The sequence below is a fragment of the Engraulis encrasicolus genome, chromosome 17, assembly GCF_034702125.1.
Source record: "Engraulis encrasicolus isolate BLACKSEA-1 chromosome 17, IST_EnEncr_1.0, whole genome shotgun sequence".
Taxonomy (NCBI): domain Eukaryota; kingdom Metazoa; phylum Chordata; class Actinopteri; order Clupeiformes; family Engraulidae; genus Engraulis; species Engraulis encrasicolus.
Window position 1 is genome coordinate 10,554,258 of NC_085873.1, and position 7,500 is coordinate 10,561,757.

General features: G+C 42.9%; 1 protein-coding gene across 3 annotated transcripts in view; it reads right to left on the reverse strand.

Moving 5' to 3' along the window:
* LOC134467804 (adenosine kinase-like) overlaps positions 1–7,500 on the reverse strand; it is a 303,549-nt gene that overhangs the window by 68,547 nt on the left and 227,502 nt on the right. The gene's annotated exons all lie outside the window — the stretch shown is intronic.

The window sequence follows — 7,500 nt, forward strand, 5'->3', positions numbered from 1 at the left end:
TCTCTGCTCCTACAAAGTGCCAAAGAGCAGCCTAGCGCTTGGCCCTGGCACGTGTCAGCAGAGTTTGGCCTTCTCTCCCAGCGGCCAAATCCCACTCACATCTCACCAGCACTAGCACTCACTCTCACTCACGGTCCCAGTGGGTATCTAGCAGATGAAGATTTAACAACTTGTAATGCTGAATGCACTCTTTGATAATTCTGCAGCTCCTTTCTCCTTCATCCTTTTATATTTATTCCTTTCCCCTCTCTCTCTCTCTCTCTCTCTCTCTCTCTGTCTCTCTCTCTCTCTCTCTCTCTCTCTCTCTCTCTCTCTCTCTCTCTCTCTCTCTCTCTCTCTCTCTCTCTCTCAACCCACTCACAAAGAGAGAGAGAGAGAGAGAAGGGGGGGGAGACAATTACAAACGCATGAAGGAGAATGGAGCTGCAGAATTATCAAAGAGTGCATTGTTTTACAAGTTGTTAAATCTTCATCTGCTAGATACCCACTACCCACTGGAAAACGTGTGTGTGTGTGTTAGTGTGTGTGTGTGTGCGTGTGTGTGTGTGTGTGTGTGTGTGTGTGTGTGTGTGTGTGTGTGTGTGTGTGTGTGTGTGTGTGTGTGTGTGCGTGTGTGAGACACAGAGGGCACACACGCACACACACACATATACGTACACACAGAGGCCCACGCGTGATAATTCAATGTAACTCGGTGAAGCTTGAGGACAACGGCGTGCTAACAAAGTGTGAACACACTCCTGCAAGCCGCTAATTAGCACGCTGGCAACAAGCAATAAGCTGGCAGAGCATGGCCACACACACACACACACACACACACACACACACACACACACACACACACACACACACACACACACACACACACACACACACACACACACACACACACACACACACACACACACACACACACACACGAGTGTTTAAGCATTTAGGAAGTGACTGGTAACACTTCAAATGTACAGTTCCAATTTTAGTCAATCCATAGGAAGCAACAGACAATATATCATGAACATACCTAATAGCAGCATCAACCCTATGCTACAACACCCAAGTGTCGAGAAAAGCACTGGCTAGCACTTCAGTTTTACACTTCCTATTTCAGTGAACCTACCATATATAGGTGACAACATGCAATAAACAGAACACTGAACATACAGTACCTAGGACTTCCATCAGCCCTATGAAATACCTAAATGAATACATTTGTAACGCATCTATAAAAACAATGGACACTTTTGTGTACACCACTTGTTTACCTTACCTACCTATAACAAAATGTACCACATTGTCCTGAATATGGGTCATTTCACGTGAAATCAGACACTTTGGGACCCGACCGACACAGATTTCAATCATACGTGGTGTGCCTATTTAGTGCCTTTCCAAAACTGCATTTGTGTGAATCTGACGCTAATATTAAGGGAGAAACAGACTAGGAACGGTTTACATTTGAGGGTAGGACACTCTACATTCAGCTTTGATTATATCAGTCAGTGATTATATCAGTCACAAAAAGATGTCTGTGGTGTTGTTTCAAAGGTCTTTTCTGGCTATACAGATTACACAAACAGCATGGAATACAACAGTGGTCTCCAATTAACTTTTCCCAAGGGCCAAATAATGTAGAGCAAGCGAGGCCGTGGGCCAGACCCCCCCCCCCCAAAAATTTTTTTAATAATAATAATAACAAATAATAAAAATAATAGAAAAAAAAATAATAATAGACACTGTTGAAATATTAAAATATTAGTATTAGCTGTTGCAATACAGTGCCAGGGAGGAATGTAAATAAAGACCAACTGTGGACAGGTTAACGAGAGAGAGAGAGAGAGAGAGAGAGAGAGAGAGAGAGAGAGAGAGAGAGAGAGAGAGAGAGAGAGAGAGAGAGAGCACGTTCAACTGCTGAATGCATGTTCAACTGCTGAACGTGCTCTCCAGCAGAGCCACTTCAGTCACGGAGGGAGGGAGGGGGAGAGAGATTTAGGCTACATGACAAGACCTAAAACAAATATAGTTCAATGTGCGCTAAAATCCCAATTCGGTCGAGGAACAAAAGTCCTTTCCATAGCGATTAAATCTCATTGAACTCGTGCGCTGCATCTCACCTCTGCCTGAACAGAAAAGACGCAAGCCCATGCCACAGGTGGTACCCAGGCAGATGAAATAGTTAGTTTCCAGGAATGCTCGTCTATATAGGCCTATTTCTTTATTGCGGTCGTTTTCGAAAATCATATTAGTTTTCCTCCAACGCATTCCCGATGTATCATGCATTCTCTGCTCAACTGATCTCGCATAACGCGCCCCTACCAAACTACGGGGGAAAAATATCCTCCACATTTAGAATAGGCTACTACAGTACGCCAGCTAAAATGGAAAGAGGGTGATATCACAAATACACAAAAATAGTGCAGGGGAGGAGAGGACAGTGTGCTCTAACTGCATAACTGAGTGCTTTCTTCTGGTTGAACAGAGGGAAACACGCTCACCGTCGGGGCTGTCGGGGAGATGAGGTGGGCCATCAGGAATATTAAACCCTATTCTGCCTAACTACTAGCTATATGTTTCCTGGACATTTCTGAAATTCGGGTTAGGGGTAGGGTGGAGCAAGGTAGCCTACTGTTCTCAGATGCTCCCGTGGCGCCTTCAGATAGGCTAAATTAGGAATGCGATACAGTTATACACGTGCGATACAGAAATACAGATACGGTCAGCCAGACCTTCAATATTACGAGTGCAAGACAAAGCAAATACCGTAAATTTCCAAATAATGGCCCGGGCTATTATTTGTCTGAATCGCGTGAGAGACCAGGCGAATATTTGAGACAGGCGGCTATTTGGAACAGGCGCTTAATTCCTTCTTCCCAAAAAATATTTCCCTAAACTGGGAAAATATGGTGCTCAATTGCTTTAAGCAATAGCCTAGGCTATGTTATTGTTAAATGTACAGTTAACACAGCAGGTGTTAATGCGTGATGCGCGATTTTGAAGACTCGAAGAACATTATCGGGGAGGGTTGAGGATAAATCTTACACCTTTCCTTATTAATGGAAAATTAATTCCATGTTTTAGAAAGTATTCAAGAACCTAAACAATGTGTAATTGCTGCACAGTTCAAGGGTTAGGCTATTTATTCAGTGAGGTTGTGGATATTGACACCTTTCTCAGCGACCACGGATAGCCCCCACCTTTGCGCTTCTCATCTGGCTGTCACGCATGGAACTGGAAGAGAGCGCGCAGTTCAAGACAAGCGGCATGAATGCAATTGTACAGTAGCTTTAAACAACTGGTGTCTGTAGTCAAATTATCACAGCGGTAGATGATTTTTATGAAGATATGGAGGTCTAGTCTACCCGGTATCCTACTTTGCAGCAAACAAAAACCAACAGACAAAATTGCTGAATGTGTATGCAGTAGTGCCTATAACGAATGATTCTCCTACCAGGACCTTGTGGATAATATTGCCACCTTTCCCCTCTCCTGCGGTGGCCAGTTGCCTTCTCAAAAGAGTGTGCACTGTTCAAGACCCGCGGCAAGACCGCAACGGTCATCTGCGTGGTGTCAGCATTCAGCCAAAACGGGGACAGGCCCTTTTTTATATAAAGATACCTTATTCGCAGCAGCCAAAATCAGTCAGACAATAAGTGATTAACGAGTAGGCTACGTGCAGGGTAGTGAATGCTCCTTCTACCAGGGTTTAAGTTTGCAAGGGGTGATTGAAGGGCTAAATTAAGTCCGAAATCAAAATGATTAAAATACGGTCGATTTATTTACAATAGGCCTACATGACCGAAAGAAAATGTGAAGGAGGTCAACAGAAAATAACCATGAACTGAGGACTATAGGCAACGTCAAAGTAAAATACAAACACGAAATCAAACAAAGTTTTTTTTAATGCGGCAACACTTCAAGATTCACAAAACCCACTGGGTGCGGTTTTACGCACACATTTCGAAGCGGTTAATCACAGATGCCGCTCTCTTCCTTGCTCTCCCAAACCCTAACGGACACTGGGTTTAATACACCCTGCAATACTGGTGAACTTTTATTTAATTACCATTTAATTTGTCCATGCGAAGAACTTTACGCGGTGGTTAACTAAAAGTAGATAGGCCGAATTAAGGTAGGCTACAGCCTAACACAAAACGTTTCCATCTGCACAGATGTCACATATTAATAGGCTAGGCCTACCATACACAAAAAAATGTAAAGCTAACAAATGAAACTGAAAAGCATTTAAATGCACATCCCACTAAACAATCTCTTCCCCAAAGTCAAAGTTGCAACGGTGTGCGCTTCCGCCACGCAGATTGATGCTTGATTAAAGTGTGTTGATCAGTGCAGTGCGTGCAGGGTGTGTGCGAGTGCGTGCTCCGCCATCCACATTGAAGAAAGTTCACTTCAACATGTCAACAATGTCTCATGTGTCCATATAGTGCACAAAACATTAAAAGCATTGTAGGCATAAGAGAAAATGTTTGCCAGTTTAGTGCGAAGGGAAGAGAATCCGAGTGCAGAGAGGCTGCATATTTCGTGTTGACTTTACATTTCATTTCGTTGGACGCTTGTCGCAAATGTCATTTTCTCTCATCACATGTCTAGACTACTCGCATTTACCCGTAGGCTATTACAGCGTTAAACCATACCCTGAAACACGCTGCTTCCCCGAGTTTTAGATTGCAAAATTTCCGACATTTCGATTCACTGACGCAGCGGTTGATGGTCAAAGACGCAACGCATCCTAAAAACTAAATAAAACAATATAAGGGGGGAAACATGCAGCGCCGGTGGTCAAGCCTTCTTCCTTGGGTCATTTAATGATCATTTAGACCGGGCTTTTATTTGGAACCGGCCATTATCTGTCCAAATATCCTCGTGCACCCGGCCCTTAAAAGGAACCCGGCCGCTAATTGGAACTCGGCTATTATATGGAACTTTACGGTATATGACATACAATAGAAGCAAAGGAGAATCGTTTACATCTGCAAACAGAAGAGAGTTGAGAAAACTCTGACGACTTGGCTTAAATAACTGTGCGCTTCGCGCCTCATGACTCTCCAGGTTTAATAGAAAGGGCGCAGCTCACCGCGGCACGCAGGCTGCACCCAGTAACGTTGACCTTCAGGAATACTCAGCTAATCTTCTACCTGGCTCTATATTTCCAAGACATTTTAAAGGAACTGGTTTCGTTTTTGTCCTCCCTTCTTTTGGTAACGACTGTTCTCTGGAGCTTGAATTGCGTTAACGTCTCTACATGTAGGCTACTACCTTGCATAAATGATACTTCCAAAATACGGCATAATTGTCATCCAAACTTCACATAAATGTGAGTAAACAAAAGACAAAATGTATCTGGCCTGCTAAATACATAAAAATACTGAAGGAGAGAATTGTCCTCATTTTCAACCAGAAGAGAGGAGAGTGCTTCGATACCGCACAATTGCGAATGGTCTGATGACTGAGGTAAACGCAATGATAAATAACGGCTTGTCTAGATGTCTAGGAGACAACAGATTGCACTTCACCATTTTCCCTCATTGTCAATGTCTGTCATGAGACTGTTATTATAAGATTTAACTGTTTGTGAATGCTTAGGAGAGATGACTGACGTTTTTGTGATCGAAAATCGCGCATGGCCACAAATAGGCGCATTTATGGTTTCATTTTTAAGGACCTCATGGCGGGCCAGAAATTTGCTGCCCGCGGGCCGCAGTTGGCCCGCGGGCCGTTGTTTGGAGACCAGTGGAATACAACAACCCCCAGAATATGAATTATGATAAATTGAAAAATTTAAAATTGAATATAAAAAACCTTATACTTTAAAACGGCCAGTTCCTTCTCTAAATGTAGCCTGCAATGTCATGAACAACACCTGTAATCAAGGCCTCGGCCAGAAGCTACAGCAGAGAGTGAGTGAGGCTCTTTCAGAGATCTTTGTCTAAGCAGGTTTCAGCCAAGCATGTTCAGCTCCTAAGTGCACCACCATCAAAACATAATGGTCCACTTACCACTTGTAACCGAGTCATAGAGGTGAGTGTATACTGGCGTAGCTATGCACTTAATATTATCTATTAGTTATGTTGCTGTTTTGTGATGCACATACTGACATTTTTCTGTCTTTTGTCCATCTGTGTTGACTTTGAATGCATGCTGAGTTATAACTGGTAATAATAATCTCTTTTCTTTCTTCATATAACCTCTCCTTTCCTTGTCCCTCCTCTACTCTCCTTTCGTCCTCCATGACAGAAGTACCATGACCATGGTACCGCCCTGTGTGTGTGTGTGTGTGTGTGTGTCTGTGTGTGTGTGTGTCTGTGTGTGTCTGTGTGTGTCTGTGTGTGTCTGTGTGTGTCTGTGTCTGTGTGTGTCTGTGTGTGTCTGTGTGTGTCTGTGTGTGTCTGTGTGTGTCTGTGTGTGTCTGTGTGTGTCTGTGTGTGTCTGTGTGTGTCTGTGTGTGTGTCTGCGAGTGTCTGCGAGTGTCTGCGAGTGTCTGCGAGTGTTTGTGTGTTTGACCATGGTACCGCCCTGTGTGTGTGTGTGTGTGTGTGAGTGTGTGTGTGTGCAGTGTTTCCCATACATTGAGGAAACTATGGCGGCCCGCCATAGTTTAAATTTGGCCGCCATAGTTTACGAAAATGTAAAAAAAAAAAAAAAAAAAAAAAATTAACTTTTTTTTTTTTTTTTTACGATTTCCGTTTTTGTTAAAAACGATTTAAATTACGATTTCCTTCGCATTTTCCTCCTGGAGTAAATACATCCTATAGAGAAAACCACAAGTGCTTGAAAGACAGAGGGATCAAAAGCCTAGTCAAGTTGTTATAGTTAACTTGGGTTTGGGAGCAATATTTAAAAAAAACTTCAGAGGGACAGTTGGGATGAGTTTACTAACACTCCCCAGGCTTTGTTTTACAGTTGTAATGAGTTAGGTGACAGGCCTTCACGGGCTGCATAAGTTATAGAAATGAATGTGTAATGAATGTGAATATAGACATAAATGTGTAATATGTTGTTCAGCCCTTTTAATGGAAGGAATTTTGAAAAACTGGCCCTGTGACCAGCACCCCTCATGTAGAATGTGTACGCCTATGTGTGTGGGGGAAAAGGCATAGCCTACCCTCTTAGACCCTTTTTGTCTATGCGTTACACACAGTGATCTTAAATTCTTATCTCTGCTCCTATTTTGTTTTATTATTGTTTTCATTATAGACCCCTGCATGAGGGACGAATGAAACTGTGTTGTAAACAGAAATGATTCACTGTACTGCATTTTTTGACAATGACAATGTACTACTATTATACATGTCATGGGTAAAATGGGTAGCCTTATTTCTCTGATTGCACTGATGAAGGTCTGAGGACCGAAACGCTTGCACCCCCACTTGGTAGCACTTTATTTTATTTTTGTTCAAGTTGATGGATTAAAACACCTTTCCTGCATCGGCAACCCTTGGTGTGCGAGTTCTCTTCTTCCTCCTTTAGCCTTATTTCTCAACATAT